Here is a 20,328-nt window from a genome sequence, read left to right as displayed (position 1 = left end):
ATACTCAGCACGGGGTCCCCATCACCATCATCGGCATCACCCGGGTACCCCCAGATCCTCTCGGGACTCCCAAACCCTCCTGGGACCCCCAAACCCTCCCAGGTACCCCTAAATCCTCCCAGGACTCCCAACCCTCCCCGGGCTCCGCTGCCGGAATCAGCAGGAGTGGTGTTGGCCTCTTCAGGGGAGTTAGAGTGGGACCCGACCAGAGCGGGGGCCCTTAAACCCCAAAAATCCACCCTGGGGGGCAAAACATCCCCTACAGCGGCTTGGAGTGAGTCCCCCAGAAAAATGTCACTTAAAGCCGTCATGATCACCCCTGAAAAGGGGCTTGTGGGGCTGTGGCCCCACAAACACCTGAAAATGGGGAGGAAAAAACACCCTTGAAATGGTGAGGTCCCCCCAAAAATCCTTAAAAAGAGAAAAACTCCTCTTCAGAGGGGCCTGAAGACCCTTCAGGGCCCTCGAGGAGGGACAAGATCCCCTCCTCTGCTGGGGCCTCTCTGAGCCGGGAGCTCTCCCGTTGGCTGCCCTCGGGGGAGCCCCGAACGACGGCGGCTCCTGGGCTGAGCCCCCCTCAGCCGGGGCTGCGGAGGGAACTGGGGAGGCTGGGACGGGGCCTGGGGGTCCTGGGGTGACCTGGGGGAGCCTCAGTGGGTCCCACCTCCCCCTGTGCCCCCTCTCCCACCCCCTTCCAATTGTTCCCCCCAAACCTACGCTCCCCCAGCTGGGTTTGGGGTGCTGCTACCAACACCCTGACCCACAGCGTGTCAGGTCGTGTTCTGACTCTGTCAGCAGTTTGGTTTTTTTGTTTGTTTGTATTATTGCAGTTATCTTTTAAGTTTTTCTAGTAAAGAACTGTTATTCCTATTCCCATATCTTTGCCTGAGAGCCTTTTACTTTCAAAATTATAATAATTTGGAGGGAGGGGGTTTACATTTTCCATTTCCAGGAAGGCTCCTGCCTTCCTTAGCAGACACCTGTCTTTTCAAACCAAGACAGATTTTGGTGCCCAACCTGCAGCCCGAGGGCATCGAGAGGAAAAGGGAATAACAGTTCTTGAGGAACCTAATTTTTGTGTGCTGCTCTAGAAACCTCGTTAAGCGACACCATGTGGTCCAGCTTACCCTGGTTTGGGTAGCAGCACATGGTTGTGGCTGTGCCAGCGCCCCCACCGACCTCCAGCCCTGGGAACCTGGAGCAAGCGGAAACCACAACTTTGCAAATGCTACCTGTGCCTTTAGCAAATGGAAAGAGAACTGGGGTGTGAAAAATAAAGCTTGTTTATTTTCAGAAAAACAGCAAAGAAAACACAGAACACATTTACATTGTAAGAATATTTGTAACAACAACTATCTATGGAACGTATATACCCAAGAACATATCTAACAAAAGTCTATGAAACGTATTTACAGAAGCCAAAAAGAAGCCCTAAAACCTATAGCCTAAAGACAACAACAAACTCCACAACGTATGTACAAAAGGGTGGCATCTCTGTCCGGGATCTCCATCATCCTTGAGGAAAAGCAAGAGGCACAGTCACTCCAATCAGGCAGAGAGGGCTCTTCCATGTGCCCCCAGGCTGGCCCAGCAAGCGCAGCACAGGCTGGGGATGGCCACCAGAACCCAATGCACCGGGTCCCACATCCCTGAGCAGGGACCACCCAGCCCAGTCCCAGCCTGGCAGCAGGGGACCCGCTCTGCCTGTGGGGACCACATGCCTGTGCTGCTGCTGGGATTGGTCTTCATCCCAAGATCATGGCCTCTTCCTCATCTTTCTCATCAATGTCCATGTCCTCAAGGTACTCTTCCATTTCCACGTCCATCTCCTCTTCCACATCTACCTCCATCTCTTCTTCACCACTCTCTTCTCCATCCACTTCCATCTCCTCCTCTGTATCCATCTGCATGTCCACCTCCATCTCTTCCTCTCCACTCTCTTCTCCATCCACTTCCATCTCCTCCTCAGTATCAATCTCCATGTCTACCTCCATCTCTTCGTCTCCACTCTCTTCCCCATCCACTTCCATCTCCTCCTCGGTATCAATCTCCATGTCCACCTCCATCTCTTCCTCTCCACTCTCTTCCCCATCCACTTCCATGTCCTCCTCTCTATCAGCCTGCATGTCCACCTCCATCTCGTCCTCTCTCTCTTTGACAGCCTGCAGAGGTAGCAACACCTCAGAGTGGGGTCCCTGTCCCACCCCATCCCCACAGAACTCCAGCCCAGCCGGGCAGCTGGGGGGTGTCCACCTCCATGGAATGGCACCGTACCTTCCTCAGGACAAATGTGAGCATCCTGCAGGGACGGATGACAAAATCCAGGCAACAGAGAGCTTTCAGGACTGATGGGAGCATCAGGGCGCAGGTGACGAGAAGGGTGACAGGGAGCATGGTGAAGGGTGAGCTGACACGAGGGCTGGCACAGGGTGGGCTGACACAAGGGCCAGTGGTTGTGTTGTGCTCTTTGCTGGACGCTGGAAGTTCCATCTGGAACATCACATCTGTGACATCACAGTGGATCTAAAGAGCATCTTGTTCCGAGCTGAGCAATCTTCCCCAGCCCATGCTGCTCACAGCCCTGTTGCCAAGGATGGGGCATCCACAGCCTGGGCCAGTGCCTCAGCAGCCTCAGTGTAAAAGAGCAGCTTCCTCAGATCCAACTTCAATCAGCCTCCTGCAGTTGAAAGCCATCCCCCCTTGTCCTGTTGCCACGGGCCCGGCTGAACACTGTCCCCGTCTTTCCTGTGGGACCCTTCCAGTCCTGCAGAGCTGCAGTGAGGCCTCCCCAGTGTCTCCTCTTTCCAGGCTGAGCATCCCCAGCCCCACTTGGACAGCAGTCAGGTAGATCAGGGGGAGTCAAGGCTGAAGTCAAACAGCATCAGGAACTGAGAGGTGGAAGCTTTAGGCCCAGGTTTGCCTCTATAATAACAGTGGAGGGGAAGATGGTGGGACACTGGCTCTGTTCTAACCGGTGAATATTTTCTTTTTTTTTTTTTTTCCTTCTTTTCTGTCATGCTGATGCAGGTGTTGCTGTTTGCAAGGAAGCTTGGCACAATGTCCATTGTCTTCTCCATTTGTGAAACACCAAGCAGAGTCTGGGCAGGCTGATGATGCAGAGCAAAACCTGCAAATACACCGGTGATCCTGAGCCTGGAGGGTGCAGCTAAACCCGGCCAAAAATAATTTCTGGAAAGTCAAGCCTGGTTTACATTTTCTTGAGTTTGGCTATTCCTGAACCGGGGAAGGGGGCTTTCTGGGGAGGGGGTACCACAGGGGTTCCCCTCCCCCGTTTTTGGGGGGTCTCCCATGGTGCCCCCTCCCCAAAAAGCTCCGCGGGCCCCCTGAAGTGGCTCCTGTTCCACCAGCTGGTGCTCCCTGATCCAGGACGGCCCCCGGTGAGTCTGGGGGGCTCAGGGGGGATTTTGGGGGGATTTTGGCGGCATGTGTGGGCTTTGGGGGATTTTGTTGGGAGATTAGGGGGAATTATTGGATTTTGGAGAGAATTACTGGGTTTGTGGGGTTATGGGGGTTTTGTGGGATTTGATGATTTTGGATTTTAGGGATTTTTTTAGGGTTTTGGGGTGGTTATTTCTTGGGGGGTTCATTGAAATTTTTGGGAGTTTTTTTTTTTTTTTTTTTTTTTTTTTTTAATTTTGCTGTGTTCCCCTGGGATTTTGTGGGATTCTTTGGTGTTTAGGAGTTTTTTATTGGGATTTTTGGGGGATTTTGGGGGGGTTTTAGAGGAATTCTGGGGGGCTTTGGAGTTGTCCCAGGGTGTGGGGAAGGGCCGAGAGGCACCAAAATCTGCTTTAAACCCCTGAAAGTCCCAATAAACCCCATGAAATTGCAATTAAATTTCACAAATTCCCATTAGAACACCCTCGAATCTCAATAAAAGCCCACAAAATCCCAATTAAACCCCATAAATCCCCCCCCAAAAATGTCTCCAAAACCACAAGAAGCCCCACAAAATCCTCACGAGACCCAAAGAAATCTTGGCAACACCCAAAAAAACCCACAAACCCCCCCCAAATCCCCACTAAAATTCCTAAAAAACCCAAATCCCCAAAGAATCCCACTAAATGCCCCTACAATTCCAATAAAATGCCTCCAAATCCCCTAAAAATCCCAATAAACCCCAGAAATAATTCCAGAGGATCCCACAAAATCCCCACAAAATCCCAGTAAAACCTTCCGAACTTCAAAAGAAAACACAAAAAATTTCAATTAACCCCCAAATACCCCCAGGAAAACAACTTCTCACTCAAAGCACCAATAAAACCCCTCAAAATCCAAACTCCCCAAAATCCCCCAACAGCCTCCAAATCCAATAACTCTCCCCAAAAACCCCAACAATTCCCTGTAAACTCCCAACACGATGCCCCAAAGCCCAAAAAAGCCCCAAATGCCCAAACCTCTCCCGAGCCCTCCCTGGTCCCTCCCGGTCCTGCCCAGGCCCGTCCGGGGCCGCGGCCAAAACTGCCCGGAGCGAGAGCGGAGGTCCCGGAGCGACCCGGAGCCGATCCCGGGCTCGGCCTCCGGCTCGGCCCCTTTGGGGGATTTTGGGCCGAACCGGGCAGGTTTAGGGTGGGCTTCAGATCCCTTGCGGGGATCCCGAGCCTTTTCGGGTGGATTTTCAGCCCCTGTGGCTGATTTGAGGCCGAATCTGGTGGGGTTTAGGGGGGATTTCAGACCCCTTTGGATGATTTTAGGCCCATGGGGGTGGGGCTGGGGCCCATTTGGGTGAGTTTAGGAAAAACTGGGCCCATATGAGTGAATCCTAATCCTGTGTGGGTGATTTTAGGTCCCTTTTTTGGGTATATTTGGGCCCGTTTAAGTAGGGTTTTTTGCTTCTTTGGGCAATTTTAGTTTGAACCAAGCCTTTTTAGGGTGATTTTAGGTCTTCTTGTGTTGGTGTCAGGGACATTTTGGTGATTTTAGATACCTTTGGATGATTTTAGGCTGGACCAGATACTTTCAGGGTGGATTTTAGTCACATTTGAAAGATTTACGGGTGATGTTAAGCCATTTCTTGAGGGTTATAAAACACCTGGGGCAGTTTTAAGCCCCTTGGGTTGGATTTTAGAGCCCTTTGGATACTTTTAATCCCATTTGGTTGATGTCAGGCCGAACCATGTAGATGTAGGCTGCATTTGATGCCCTTTTGGGTGAGTTTGGGTCAAACCGGGCTTTTTTAGGACAGTGCGTCCCCTTGGCCCCGGCCCTTTCCCTTCACGGTTCCGCCCTTTCCTCGCTCCTTTCCCCTCACGGTTCCGCCCTTTCCTCGCTCCTTTCTCCTCACGGTTCAGGATCTGGGAGCGGGGGAGGAGGAGGAGGGAGGGAGGAAGAGGCGCAGCGGCAGCAGGGAGCAGCCGGAGGAGAGGAGGGAAGGAATCGCGTGGCCCTGGCGCTGCCTGAGCTCGCAGCACCCCGGGAGCATCGCCCCCATCCCGCAGGTGCCCGGGGAGGGGGAGCTCGGCCCAAATATCCTGGGGGGTGCCTGAGTTTGGGATTTTTTTGGGGGGATGCTTGGAGCTGGCAGGGCTCCAAAGCCGAGCCGAAGATCCAGGGATCAGATCCAGGCCCTGCTGCTGCTCCCTCGGGATCAGCCCCACTTTGGGTGTTGCTGTCAGGGCCAGCAGAAGCGGTGGCTGGAGCAGCGGGTGCTGACGGTGCCCCAAGCCCCGGGGCTGGAGGGGTCCCTGGGCTGGGGCTGGCAGGGAGCTGCTCCAGCCCGGAGTGCACTGCTGAGTGCTGTGCTCTGGGGCTGGGGCTCCCCGCACAGGGGACTGGACTGGTGTGCCACAGGAGACAAAGAAGCTGCAGCTTCAGCATAACTGAGGTGGGTGCGTGGGCTGGGAAGAGTGGGGAGGCTCAAGGGGATTCACTGAGCTCATCCTCCTGCAAGGACGAGGAAAAGGGAGTGGGAACTCAGCAGTGAGGAGAGCTGAGGGCTGGAGAGCAGCTCTGAATGACACTAAAATCCCACTGGAGCTCTGAGACATTGCTGCTCCTCAGCCAGTGACAGGATGAGTCCCTAAGCCTGGGGCTCGGCCTTCCTCATGGTGAGGGGCACCAAGGAAGGCAACGGTGTGATGGAGACTGCCATGGGCTGGGAACTCACTGGGGGACAAGAGGGAGCAGTTGGGAAGTAAAAGGCAGGTGGGGGAGAGAACAGTTCAGAGAAGGGCTGAGCTACAGCTTGAGCAAGCTGCAAAATGTCATTTGGGGTCATCCCAGATTGATTTCATTTCAGAAGTTATTGAACAAGTTTAATTTTTGGGTGGTGTCATGTTTGCCCTTGGAGGTGTACACTCTGCACACTTGAGCTGTGATGCTGAAATGCTCCAGCAGGTCTGTGCTGCAGGTCACCCCATTTCTTCTTTGGCTGATTGCGGCCCGGTGCTGAGCTCCGGCAGAGCCCTGGCAGAGCCCAGAGCAGCCTCAGCACCCGCAGAGCCCGGCTGCAAGGAGAGAAACCAGAAAGCGCCCGTCAGCTGAAGGCTCCTGTCCCCTTGTCCCAGCCGCCCGCGGTGCCCAGGCCATGCTGGCCGTGCCCAGAGCTGTGCCCAGAGCTGCCCATCCCTGCTGCCTTTGGGAGCAGAGCAGGAGGGCAGGACATGTGCCCAGCCTGCAGCCAGCCACGGCACATCCAGCCCTCAGCAGCTGCCCAGAGCAGGATGCTCCTGTGCTCGCTGCCATCTCCCCAAAGCTCTGATCCCACCATGCCAAGCAGACAAGACCCACATCACGCTGGAAGAAAAGCTGGTCCCAAACGATGTCCTCAGCCTTCTCCAAGGGCACGGCCCATCCACGCCACAGCTGCTCCCAAGCACTTCCCCATCCAGACTGGACCCCACCTGGAACGCTTCCTCTAGAAAAACACACAACAAATTATTGGAAATAGATTACAGACAAAAAGGGGAACAAGAAAAAAGGTCAAAAATCTTATCTCTGTCAGGGGCTTGAGGAAGGCCCAACCCCTGCATGCCAGGGAAAAACCCACCCACAGGTGAGGGAAGCCCAGGCTTTCCTCCCTTCCCCCCTGCACTGCCCCCCAAAATAACGGTGATCCCAAGCAAACAGGGGCAGTGGAGCAGCCCAAGCCCTTCCTTGCCTGCAAAGCAAAGCAGCCCCTGCACAGGTTCTGGAGTCCCACCTCTGCTCCCACCATGGGGGTTTGTTTGTGTCGGGCTGGCTGCCCCAGCCCCAGCCCGGGGCAGGGTGGGTGCTGGGGCTGTTGGCAGGGCCAGGAGCCCACTCCCATTTCATCAGCACCCCAGCCCATCCCCCCAGCCCTGCCAAAAGCAGCCTGGCAGCCGACTGAAGGATCAGCTGCATCCGCCCCAGCAAAGGGGGGAACCTTTGGTTCCTGGCCAGGCTGTGCAATGCCCAAATCTGGGAGCATCCCCCTGCGTGTGGACTCATCTCCACATTCCCTGTGCAGCCTGGCTTTGGAGAAGGTGCCAGAATCAAAGTCCATCATCCTCAGCTGCCGGTGACCAGGTGGAGGAAGAGGTTGTCATCCTTGATGTCATCCTCCGTGTCCCCAGCAGCAGCAGCCCCACCTGGTACAGCTTCTCCAGGGGCTCCTTCTCCTTCCCTGGGGTGAGCCCAGGCTGTCAGGGTTCTGCCCAGGGCCCCAGCTGTCAGGGAACCAGGACAAGCAAAACCAGCTCGGATGGTGGCCACCAGTGCTAGGCAGAGCAGCTGAGCTCCAGCACAAGGGCTGCGTGTTCCCATCTGATGACCCCTGGGCAGTGACACAGGCAGGACAAAATGTCTGGGTTCCTTTGCTTCTCATTGCCAAGGCATGTGTGGAGCTGTAACTTACCAGGGCCTTGCATCAAAGCGTGCCTGTGGCTCTCTCCCTTCTTCTAGGGCAGATCAATATCCTGCAGCCAGGGATCACAGAACAGCTCTTCTAAAGAGGGCCTGTCCAAGTCCAGCATGGATAAACACCGCCTGATCAGATCTTGGCACTCTGGGCAGAGAAAGCAGAACCCGCCGGTCAGCTGGAGAAGGCTCCTGTTGGCTTTGCCCCACTATTCCCGTGCCCAGGCCATGCTGGATGTGCTCAGAGCTGGGCCTAAACGTCCCCATCAATTCCCTGTTTTGGAGGAGAGCAGGAGAGCAGGACATGTGCCACCTCCTCAGCAGCTGCCAGAGTGGGATGCTCACGAGCTGCTGCTGTCTCCCAGCACTGGTATTGCCCCCGTGGCCAGAGATGAGGATCCACCTTGAGAGAGCCGTTGTGGCAGCGAGAGTTGATGGTCCCAGCTGATGTTCTGGCTCCTCCTGAAAGGGTGCTCCCCGCAGACCATCTGGTGCAGCAGGATGCCCAGGGACCAGATGGTAGCTGGCTTGCCGTAGTACCAGCCAAATTGGGTCCATTCTGGTGGGCTGTATGACCGTGTTCCTATGGAATACAGATGGGGTTCATCAGGGGGACGCTGCTGCTCCCTGAGCCTGGCCCCAGCATCCCTGGGTGTGTGGGGGCTGCCCCAGTGGCACACGGGGTGACCGCTGCCCTCTCGCCAGCACCTGGGACTTGTGTACAGACTCGGGGATGGAAAAGAAGCCACTGGTGCTGGAAGAGGGCAGCAGAAGTCCTGTCAAGGCCCGACCATGACGGGAAAAAACCCACTCATTGCTTGGGAAAACCATGCCCTCATCCTCCCTGCCTGCACTGCCCCAAAAACATTATGAATCCAAACCAAACCAGGTGAGTGGAGCAGTCCAAGCCCTTTGTCACCTGCACACCAAACCGGCTGGGACACAGGTTCCGGCCCCCCTCTCTGCTACCCCCACCCACGGGTGTTTTGTCAGGCTGGCTGCCCCAGCCCCAGCCCCAGTCCTGGGCAGAGTGGTGGGCAAAGGCTGCCAGCAGGGCTGGAAGCTGGCTCCCCACCCAGCCCTGCTCAAAAGCAACTCAGCTGAAATCTCAGTGCCATGAAGGGCAGCAAAAGGGAGAATCCCCGCTGCCACACCCAGCTTGGGCTGTGAGGTGTTGGGCCATGAGATGACGGGACTGAGAGCACACCCCTGCGTGGGCTCACCTGCAAAACGAGTGTAGGCTGTGTCCTGCAGGTAGGTGCCGCAGCCAAAGTCAATCAGTTTGGCCTGCCCGGTGGCCAGGTCAACCAGGATGTTCTCTGGTTTGATGTCTCTGTGCAGGACCCCGCAGCTGGTGCAGTGCCGCACGGCCTCCAGCACCTGGCGGAACAGCTCCCGCGCCAACTCCTCAGACAGGAACCCCCGTTCCTGAATGAAATGGTGCAGGTCCTGGCACCTCTCCGGGCGTTCCAGCACCATCAAGACGTCACTGGGGAGCTCCTTCCACTCCAGCAGCTGGACGACACCGGGGAAGCCAGTGGACACCTTGGCCAGCAGCACGACCTCCAGGGGTGCGCTGGTGCCGTCGGGCTGCAGGAGGAGCGCGATGCCGTCAGTGGGGCTGATGCCGTGCCGGGGGTCGGGAACCCCTCACCCGGCCCGGGATGCTCTGCGCCTTGCGCTGGCCCCACGCCTGCTCTCCCTCGAGGTGTCCTGGTGGCTTCCAGCCTGCCGGGCCTCGGCTCATCCCCGCCCAGCTTCTGCCGCTGGCCCCGCTCACTCACCAGCTCGCCCCAGTGCCGGACGCGGTTCCTTGGCACCCTTTTGATGGCCACCTGCAAGCCAAGAGCAGCAGCGGGCTGAGCTCGCCACCTGCCCTGCCCAGCCCCATGCTCCCCCTCCTTCCCTCCTCCTCCACCTCCTCCTCCTCCTTCTTCCCCTCCTACCCCTCCTCCTCCTCCTCCTTTCCTTCCTCCTTCTCCTCCTCCTCCCCCTCCTTCCCTTCCTCCTCCACCTCCTCCTCCTCCTCCTCCTCCGCCCCCTCCTCCTGTGCCCGCCGCCGGCCCCGCCGCTCACCGGGGCGCCGTCCGAGAGCCGCGTGGCTGCGAAGACGCTGCCGAAGCCGCCTCTGCCCAGCAGCGAACCCAGCCGGTACCGCTCCTTCAGGCCCTGCTGCGACTTCCCTGCGGGCGGGACGCGGCTGTCAGCGCTCGGCCCGGGGCCAGGAGCGGCCCCCGAGCACCCCCCGAGCGCCCCGGGCCGGCCCCCCCGAGGCGTTCTGTCCCTGGAACGGGACAGCGGCGGCTCGGGGCTGGCGGCCGCGGTGCCGAGCGGCGGAGCTCGGGCCGGGGAAGCCGCAGCGGGGGCGGCGGGAGCGGCCGCGCCGCGTGTGTCCTCCGCGGGGCCCGGGAGGAGCCGGGCCCGGGGCCGGGACTGGAGCCCACGTCGGGGCCGGGGCCGGGCTCGGGCCAGGCGGAGCCAGAGGGCGGCGATGCCGCCCCAGCCCCAGGCACTGATGCCCGCCCAGCAGCGCCACCGCCAGCACGCCCAGAGCCGGGCGGAGGCGAGACCCTGGCGGGACGGCCGGGGACGGGGACGGGAACCGGGGCGGGGACGGGGCCGGTGACGGGCTGGGGACATGGCCCAGGCCAGCAGGGGAGAGGGAGACTGGGAGAGGAGGGGACACCGTGAAAGGGAGAGCAGGAGAGGGTGCGGGACAGCGGGAGAGGGAGAGGAGTGCGAGGGGTTCGATAGAGTATCTGCTTTCGCTGCTGCCGCTGCTGCCGCTGCTGCTGCTGCTGCTCCTGCCGCTGCAACTGAAGCTCCGGGGCCGTTTGTCCCCGTGTCCGTTTTTCCGTTGCCCGCTCGCCCCCGCGCCAAGCCCTCCGCTCCCCAGGGGCAGCCCCTGAGCCTGTCCAAACACGGGAACTTTGCCCTGTTCAGCCCAGACCCAGAGTCTGGACTCCTGCACAGAGGCATAGGAATCCCCTTGAGCGCTGCTGTGCCTTGTCCCCGCTGAGGATCAAACCCTATGGGAGCACATTCCCTGAATGCAGAATTTGTACCTTACCCAGGCACTGCACTTACCTCTCCAGCAATGATTAAAAACAAAAAAACCCAAAAAAAACCAAAAGAAAACAAACAAAAAAAAAAAAAAAACAAAAAAAAAAAACCCAAAAAAAAAACAAAAAAAAACAAAACGAAAATGGGGAAGGCAAACTGTGAAACTGTGTGTAGCTCATGGTATTTTACAGGGTCTAAAATTCGCCAAGTAATGAATCTTAGAGATGAGATCTATTTGGATTAAGGGGATGGAGCAGTAGTTCAAGATGGAAAAGAGGAGCATAAAAAAAACAGAGAAAAACATCTTCAGTTGTTTCTTGCCATTTTCATTTCATTCCTTAAAAGCTGTTTCAGTTTTCCCAGAATCTTCTCCACACTCCTGTTTGCTTTTTCCAAGAACCTTTCCTGGAGAACGAGGTGCAGCTTCTGTCACAAGATGTACCACCAGCTGCACTTTCTCTTGGCTTTCCACAACGTGTGTGCAGCTCAACTCTTGCAGCATAGCAGGGCAAATGTTTGAAGGATTTGACAGCTTGTTCTTTCTTTTCCTTGTGGGCTGGGCAGTTGTGCCATTGGTAAGGTTTTCATTGTTACTGTTTTACCCTAAGAAACCATGAGGGGCTACCAGGAATTGTCAGGGAATGCAAGCCGGACTGAATGCAGAGAAAGAATCTGCAGAGCCTGCAGCCAGAAATGGAGAGCTGTGTGATAATCATTGCAACATCCCCATGGGCATCTTGAAAGTGATCTAGAAGATGAAAATGCTCTGACAGAGGGCATTTGTTTCTGAGTTCAGTGTAGAGGATTCCACATCTAGTGCATTGGTTCATAAATCAAGAGTTCAGTCAGTTCATGGAAAGCACCAGAACAAGCACTAGGACTGGGACACACTGGGAGCCACTGGAAATGTGCTGGGGGTAACTGGGACCACGCTGGGGGCAACTGGGGACAAGGGTGAGTGACTGGGGCCCTGCTGGGAGAGACTGGGATCATACAGGACTCATACAGGGATCGTACTGGGAGTGACTGGGACTAATTTAGGGGCAACTGGGAGAACTGGGAAAACACTGGATGGCACTGGGAACAACGGGGACAGCGCTGGGGGCAAATTGTATCATAATGGGGAGTGACTGGCAGCAACTGGGCTCCTGCTGGGAGCAGCCCCTGGCGGCCCCGGGAGCCCTGCACCCCTTTCCTGGCCATGCCGGCCCTCCAGGAACCCAGAGCCCCCTTTTCCTTCACCCAGAGACCCCCTGGACCCCTATTCCTGCCTTTCCTAGCGCCCAGCCCCTCCTTTCCTCAACACCGAGGACATCTGGGACCCCTATTCCCAGCCAGCCTGGGTTTTCCCACCTTTTGCTGGGAATGGGGACCCTTGCAGTCCTCTTTGCTGACGATAGTGACACAATTAAGCTCGCCCAAACTCCTCCTGGATCTCCCCTAAGCCCCCAGTGGGGATTCCTGGGAGTTCCCCTGTGTTTACCCTTTCCCAGGACTTTGGGGGTCCCCCTGACCTGTCCGTGCACCCCCAGATTTCTTCCACAGCCCCCTGTGATGGTGGGGGTGGGAGCCGAGTGCTGGTGCCCCCCTGCCTGCAGCAGATCCAACGGTGAGGGGAGTTTGGGGGGGTCCCTGAGCATTTGGGGTCCCCTGGGTTTTGGGGTGACCCCCGGGCCCCCCAGGATCTCCCTGAACACGCTGACACTGCCCGTGCGCAGTGAGAAGGTTCATACCCGGCACGGGGTCCCAGCTCTGTCACCGGCATCGCCCAGGAACCCCCAAACCCTCCTGGGACCCCCAAACCCCCCGGGACACCCCGACCTCCCCGGGACCCCAAAACCATCCCTGGGCCGTCCAAAAACTCCCCAAGACCGCAAAAACCCCACACAGACACCCCCCAAACCCTCCCAGGACATCAAAATTCCCACAAGACCTCCCAGCACGCCCCAGACCCCCCTGAGAAGGTTCGGTCCTGGCAGGGGTTCCCCATCTCTGTCACCAGCAGGTACCCCAAACCAGCCTTGGGTTCGCCCTGGGATTGCCCAATCCCCCCCTTTGGGAATCCCTAAAACCCCCCTGGGAATCCCCCCAAAATCCACCAGGACCCGAAAAACCCTGGAGATAGACAAAACCCCCCCAGGAATTCTTCAGGGAAGTTTATACTCAGCACGGGGTCCCCATCACCATCATCGGCATCACCCGGGTACCCCCAGATCCTCTCGGGACTCCCAAACCCTCCTGGGACCCCCAAACCCTCCCAGGTACCCCTAAATCCTCCCAGGACTCCCAACCCTCCCCGGGCTCCGCTGCCGGAATCAGCAGGAGTGGTGTTGGCCTCTTCAGGGGAGTTAGAGTGGGACCCGACCAGAGCGGGGGCCCTTAAACCCCAAAAATCCACCCTGGGGGGCAAAACATCCCCTACAGCGGCTTGGAGTGAGTCCCCCAGAAAAATGTCACTTAAAGCCGTCATGATCACCCCTGAAAAGGGGCTTGTGGGGCTGTGGCCCCACAAACACCTGAAAATGGGGAGGAAAAAACACCCTTGAAATGGTGAGGTCCCCCCAAAAATCCTTAAAAAGAGAAAAACTCCTCTTCAGAGGGGCCTGAAGACCCTTCAGGGCCCTCGAGGAGGGACAAGATCCCCTCCTCTGCTGGGGCCTCTCTGAGCCGGGAGCTCTCCCGTTGGCTGCCCTCGGGGGAGCCCCGAACGACGGCGGCTCCTGGGCTGAGCCCCCCTCAGCCGGGGCTGCGGAGGGAACTGGGGGGCCTGGGACGGGGCCTGGGGGTCCTGGGGTGACCTGGGGGAGCCTCAGTGGGTCCCACCTCCCCCTGTGCCCCCTCTCCCACCCCCTTCCAATTGTTCCCCCCAAACCTACGCTCCCCCAGCTGGGTTTGGGGTGCTGCTACCAACACCCTGACCCACAGCGTGTCAGGTCGTGTTCTGACTCTGTCAGCAGTTTGGTTTTTTTGTTTGTTTGTATTATTGCAGTTATCTTTTAAGTTTTTCTAGTAAAGAACTGTTATTCCTATTCCCATATCTTTGCCTGAGAGCCTTTTAATTTCAAAATTATAATAATTTGGAGGGAGGGGGTTTACATTTTCCATTTCCAGGAAGGCTCCTGCCTTCCTTAGCAGACACCTGTCTTTTCAAACCAAGACAGATTTTGGTGCCCAACCTGCAGCCCGAGGGCATCGAGAGGAAAAGGGAATAACAGTTCTTGAGGAACCTAATTTTTGTGTGCTGATATAGAAACCTCGTTAAGCGACACCATGTGGTCCAGCTTACCCTGGTTTGGGTAGCAGCACATGGTTGTGGCTGTGCCAGCGCCCCCACCGACCTCCAGCCCTGGGAACCTGGAGCAAGCGGAAACCACAACTTTGCAAATGCTACCTGTGCCTTTAGCAAATGGAAAGAGAACTGGGGTGTGAAAAATAAAGCTTGTTTATTTTCAGAAAAACAGCAAAGAAAACACAGAACACATTTACATTGTAAGAATATTTGTAACAACAACTATCTATGGAACGTATATACCCAAGAACATATCTAACAAAAGTCTATGAAACGTATTTACAGAAGCCAAAAAGAAGCCCTAAAACCTATAGCCTAAAGACAACAACAAACTCCACAACGTATGTACAAAAGGGTGGCATCTCTGTCCGGGATCTCCATCATCCTTGAGGAAAAGCAAGAGGCACAGTCACTCCAATCAGGCAGAGAGGGCTCTTCCATGTGCCCCCAGGCTGGCCCAGCAAGCGCAGCACAGGCTGGGGATGGCCACCAGAACCCAATGCACCGGGTCCCACATCCCTGAGCAGGGACCACCCAGCCCAGTCCCAGCCTGGCAGCAGGGGACCCGCTCTGCCTGTGGGGACCACATGCCTGTCCTGCTGCTGGGATTGGTCTTCATCCCAAGATCATGGCCTCTTCCTCATCTTTCTCATCAATGTCCATGTCCTCAAGGTACTCTTCCATTTCCACGTCCATCTCCTCTTCCACATCTACCTCCATCTCTTCTTCACCACTCTCTTCTCCATCCACTTCCATCTCCTCCTCTGTATCCATCTGCATGTCCACCTCCATCTCTTCCTCTCCACTCTCTTCTCCATCCACTTCCATCTCCTCCTCGGTATCAATCTCCATGTCCACCTCCATCTCTTCGTCTCCACTCTCTTCCCCATCCACTTCCATCTCCTCCTCAGTATCAATCTCCATGTCTACCTCCATCTCTTCGTCTCCACTCTCTTCCCCATCCACTTCCATCTCCTCCTCGGTATCAATCTCCATGTCCACCTCCATCTCGTCCTCTCTCTCTGTGACAGCCTGCAGAGATAGCAACACCTCAGAGTGGGGTCCCTGTCCCACCCCATCCCCACAGAACTCCAGCCCAGCCGGGCAGCTGGGGGGTGTCCACCTCCATGGAATGGCACCGTACCTTCCTCAGGACAAACGTGAGCATCCTGCAGGGACGGATGACAAAATCCAGGCAACAGAGAGCTTTCAGGACTGATGGGAGCATCAGGGCGCAGGTGACGAGAAGGGTGACAGGGAGCATGGTGAAGGGTGAGCTGACACGAGGGCTGGCACAGGGTGGGCTGACACAAGGGCCAGTGGTTGTGTTGTGCTTATTGCTGGACGCTGGAGGTTCCATCTGGAACATCACATCTGTGACATCACAGTGGATCTAAAGAGCATCTTGTTCCGAGCTGAGCAATCTTCCCCAGCCCATGCTGCTCACAGCCCTGTTGCCAAGGATGGGGCATCCACAGCCTGGGCCAGTGCCTCAGCAGCCTCCGTGTAAAAGAGCAGCTTCCTCAGATCCAACTTCAATCAGCCTCCTGTAGTTGAAAGCCATCCCCCCTTGTCCTGTTGCCACGGGCCCGGCTGAACACTGTCCCCGTCTTTCCTGTGGGACCCTTCCAGTCCTGCAGAGCTGCAGTGAGGCCTCCCCAGTGTCTCCTCTTTCCAGGCTGAGCATCCCCAGCCCCACTTGGACGGCAGTCAGGTAGATCAGGGGGAGTCAAGGCTGAAGTCAAACAGCATCAGGAACTGAGAGGTGGAAGCTTTAGGCCCAGGTTTGCCTCTATAATAACAGTGGAGGGGAAGATGGTGGGACACTGGCTCTGTTCTAACCGGTGAATATTTTCTTTTTTTTTTTTTTTTCCTTCTTTTCTGTCATGCTGATGCAGGTGTTGCTGTTTGCAAGGAAGCTTGGCACAATGTCCATTGTCTTCTCCATTTGTGAAACACCAAGCAGAGTGTGGGCACGCTGATGATGCAGAGCAAAACCTGCAAATACACCGGTGATCCTGAGCCTGGAGGATGCAGCTAAACCCGGCCAAAAATAATTTCTGGAAAGTTGAGCCTGGAAGATGCAGCTAAACCCGGCCAAAAATAATTTCTGGAAAGTCAAGCCTGGTTTACATTTTCTTGAGTTTGGCTATTCCTGAACGGGGGGAGGGGGCTTTCTGGGGAGGGGGTACCACAGGGGTTCCCCTCCCCCGTTTTTGGGGGGTCTCCCATGGTGCCCCCTCCCCAAAAAGCTCCGCGGGCCCCCTGAAGTGGCTCCTGTTCCACCGGCTGGTGCCCCCTGATCCAGGACGGCCCCCGGTGAGTCTGGGGGGCTCAGGGGGGATTTTGGGGGGATTTTGGCGGCATGTATGGGCTTTGGGGGATTTTGTTGGGAGATTAGGGGGAATTAGTGGATTTTGGAGAAAATTACTGGGTTTGTGGGGTTATGGGGGTTTTGTGGGATTTGATGATTTTGGATTTTGGGGATTTTTTTAGGGTTTTGGGGTGGTTATTTCTTGGGGGGTTCATTGAAATTTTTGGGAGTTTTTTTTTTTTCTTTTTTAATTTTGGTGTGTTCCACTGGGATTTTGTGGGATTCTTTGGTGTTTAGGAGTTTTTTATTGGGATTTTTGGGGGATTTTGGGGGGGTTTTAGAGGAATTCTGGGGGGCTTTGGAGTTGTCCCAGGGTGTGGGGAAGGGCCGAGAGGCACCAAAATCTGCTTTAAACCCCTGAAAGTCCCAATAAACCCCATGAAATCGCAATTAAATTTCACAAATTCCCATTAGAACACCCTCGAATCTCAATAAAAGCTCACAAAATCCCAATTAAACCCCACAAATCCCCCCCCAAAAATGTCTCCAAAACCACAAGAAGCCCCACAAAATCCTCACGAGACCCAAAGAAATCTTGGCAACACCCAAAAAAACCCACAACCCCCCCCCCAAATCCCCACTAAAATTCCTAAAAAACCCAAATCCCCAAAGAATCCCACTAAATGCCCCCACAATTCCAATAAAATGCCTCCAAATCCCCTAAATAAACCCCAGAAATAATTCCAGAGGATCCCACAAAATCCCCACAAAATCCCAGTAAAACCTTCCGAACTTCAAAAGAAAACACAAAAAATTTCAATTAACCCCCAAATACCCCCAGGAAAACAACTTCCCACTCAAAGCACCAATAAAGCCCCTCAAAATCCAAACTCCCCAAATTCCCCCAACTGCCTCCAAACCCAATAACTCTCCCCAAAAACCCCAACAATTCCCTGTAAACTCCTAACACAATTCCCCAAAGCCCAAAAAAGCCCCAGATGCCCAAACCCCTCCCGAGCCCTCCCTGGTCCCTCCCGGTCCCGCCCAGGCCCGTCCGGGGCCGCGGCCAAAACTGCCCGGAGCGAGAGCGGAGGTCCCGGAGCGACCCCGGAGCCGATCCCGGGCTCGGCCTCGGGCTCAGCCCCTTTGGGGGATTTTGGGCCGAACCGGGCAGGTTTAGGGTGGGCTTCAGATCCCTTGCGGGGATCCCGAGCCTTTTCGGGTGGATTTTCAGCCCCTGTGGCTGAGTTGCGGCCGAATCTGGTGGGGTTTAGGGGGGATTTCAGACCCCTTTGGATGATTTTAGGCCCATGGGGGTGGGGCTGGGGCCCATTTGGGTGAGTTTAGGAAAAACTGGGCCCATATGGGTGAATCCTAATCCTGTGTGGGTGATTTTAGGTCCCTTTTTTGGGTATATTTGGGCCCGTTTAAGTAGGGTTTTTTTCTTCTTTGGGCAATTTTAGTTTGAACCAAGCCTTTTTAGGGTGATTTTAGGTCTTGTTGTGTTGGTGTCAGGGACATTTTGGTGATTTTAGATACCTTTGGATGATTTTAGGCTGGACCAGATACTTTCAGGGTGGATTTTAGTCACATTTGAAAGATTTACGGGTGATGTTAAGCCATTTCTTGAGGGTTATAAAACACTTGGGGCAGTTTTAAGCCCCTTTGGTTAGATTTTAGAGCCCTTTGGATACTTTTAATCCCGTTTGGCTGATGTCAGGCCGAACCATGTGGATGTAGGCTGCATTTGATGCCCTTTTGGGTGATTTTGGGTCAAACCGGGCTTTTTTGAGGACAGCGCGTCCCCTTGGCCCCGGCCCTTTCCCTTCACGGTTCCGCCCTTTCCTCGCTCCTTTCCCCTCATGGTTCCGCCCTTTCCTCGCCCCCTTTCCCTTCACGGTTCAGGATCCCGGAGCGGGGGAGGAGGAGGAGGGAGGGAGGAAGAGGCGCAGCGGCAGCAGGGAGCAGCCGGAGGAGAGGAGGGAAGGAATCGCGTGGCCCTGGCGCTGCCTGAGCTCGCAGCACCCCGGGAGCATCGCCCCCATCCCGCAGGTGCCCGGGGAGGGGGACCTCGGCCCAAATATCCTGGGGGGTGCCTGGGTTTGGGATTTTTTTGGGGGGATGTTTGGAGCTGGCAGGGCTCCAAAGCCGAGCCGCAGCTGGTCCTCGGGGGGACATCGGGGGGTCCCCGGGAGGTGTTTTTCGGGGGTCCCGGTGGGCGGTGATGGCAGCAGAGCCCCGGCGGGGGGACACCGGTTTTGGGGAGCCCCGGGAGAGCCGCGGCTGCCCTGAGCAGGAGCCCAGAGAGAGAAGAGCCCCAGAAGCCCCAGCGGGGACCCCGAGAGGGGGGGATCCCTGGCAGTGCCGGCACCCCGGCAATGGGGGGTGCTGGGGCTGGAGGGGCGGCATGGCCGGGAAAAGGGGTGCGGGGCTCCCGGGGCGCCAGGGGCTGCTCCTAGCAGGAGCCCAGTTGCTCCCAGTCATTCCCCATTATGATACAATTTGCACGTGCACAGTCCCTGTTGCTCCCACTTTCATCCAGTGTGTTCCCAGTTGCTCCCAGTCACACCCAGTATGGGGGATGATGTGCCTGGTGTGTTCCCAGTCAGTCTCAGACACTCCCAGTATTAGTCCAGTCCTTCTCAGTATGGTCTAGAGATGAGACCAGTGTGCTCCCAGTCACTGCCAGTATGAACCAGTTGTGCCCCACATGGTTCCAGTTGCTCCCTTTCACCCTCACTTTTGTTCCAGTCACTCCCAGTCTCTCCCAGTGTACCCCAGTTCCTTCCAGCATACTCCCAGTCACTCCCAGTTCCTTCCAGCATAATCCCATTTGTTCTCCACCACTCCCACTCAGCCTCAGTGTAGTTGCACTCACTGCCAATATGATCCCTGTCACCTCCAGCATGATCCCAGTTGATCCCAGTAGAAGCCCAGTTGTTTCCAGTCACCCCCAGTATGCACCCAGTGACTCCCAGTTCCTCCCACTTGCTCATAGCATGATCCCGGTTGCTCACAGTTGCTCCCAGTCAAACTCAGAATGATCCCAGTCACTCCCAGTGTATCCTATTTGCGCCAGCATGGTCTCAATTGCCCGCTGCAGGCTCCTACTCTGTCCCAGTGTGATCCCAGTATGATCCCAATATGATCCCAGTCTCCCTCAGTGTGACCGCAGTCTGCCCCCACATGGGCCCAGCTACTCCCAGTATGATCCCAGTACGATCCCAGTATAAAAAAGTCACTCCCAGTGCTGCCATTCCTGGGATCCCCCAGCCCTCTCTGCGTTCCCCCCTCCCGGATCTCCCGAGAGGAGCCCCAAGGGCTGGCAGTCCCCTGGCAGGGTCCCCAGCAAGGCCCAGTTTGGATGTGCAGCCCCCAGTTTTCCCAGTTTGCCTCTCCTTTTGCCCGGGCCGGGTTCCCCCTGCCCCCAGCGGGTGGGAGCAGCCGAGAGCCCCGCGCTGCCCATCCCGACCTGTTCCGGCTCCATCCCCGCTCCTGCTGCGGGCTGCCAGGGCTGCGGGAACGGGGCACCGAGGGTGTCACTGCTCCTGGGGGAGGAGGAGGAGAGAGGGAAGAGGAGGCATGGGAGGAAGAGGAAGAGGAGGGACAAAGGAGGATCAGGGAAAGAAAAAGGAATCATGAGGTCGAGCCCTCCCTGAATTCGCAGCCCCCCTGTGACCATCACCCCCTCATCCCATGGGTGACCAGGGATGGGGAGCTCGGCCCAGATATCCTGGGGGGGTCCCTGGGTTGGGTTTTTTGGGGGGATGTTTGGAGAATGAAGAACTGCAAAGCTGAGCGGAAAAGGCCCCTTGGGGGGACA

At 56.4% G+C, this 20,328-nt stretch overlaps 1 pseudogene; it reads left to right on the top strand.

Moving 5' to 3' along the window:
- The window catches only part of LOC137467420 (zinc finger protein 418-like), a 95,805-nt pseudogene that overhangs the window by 74,780 nt on the left and 697 nt on the right, over positions 1 to 20,328 (top strand).

Source organism: Anomalospiza imberbis, unplaced genomic scaffold (genome assembly GCF_031753505.1).
Source record: "Anomalospiza imberbis isolate Cuckoo-Finch-1a 21T00152 unplaced genomic scaffold, ASM3175350v1 scaffold_62, whole genome shotgun sequence".
Taxonomy (NCBI): Eukaryota; Metazoa; Chordata; class Aves; order Passeriformes; family Viduidae; genus Anomalospiza; species Anomalospiza imberbis.
This window is presented reverse-complemented; position numbering and strand designations above follow the sequence as displayed.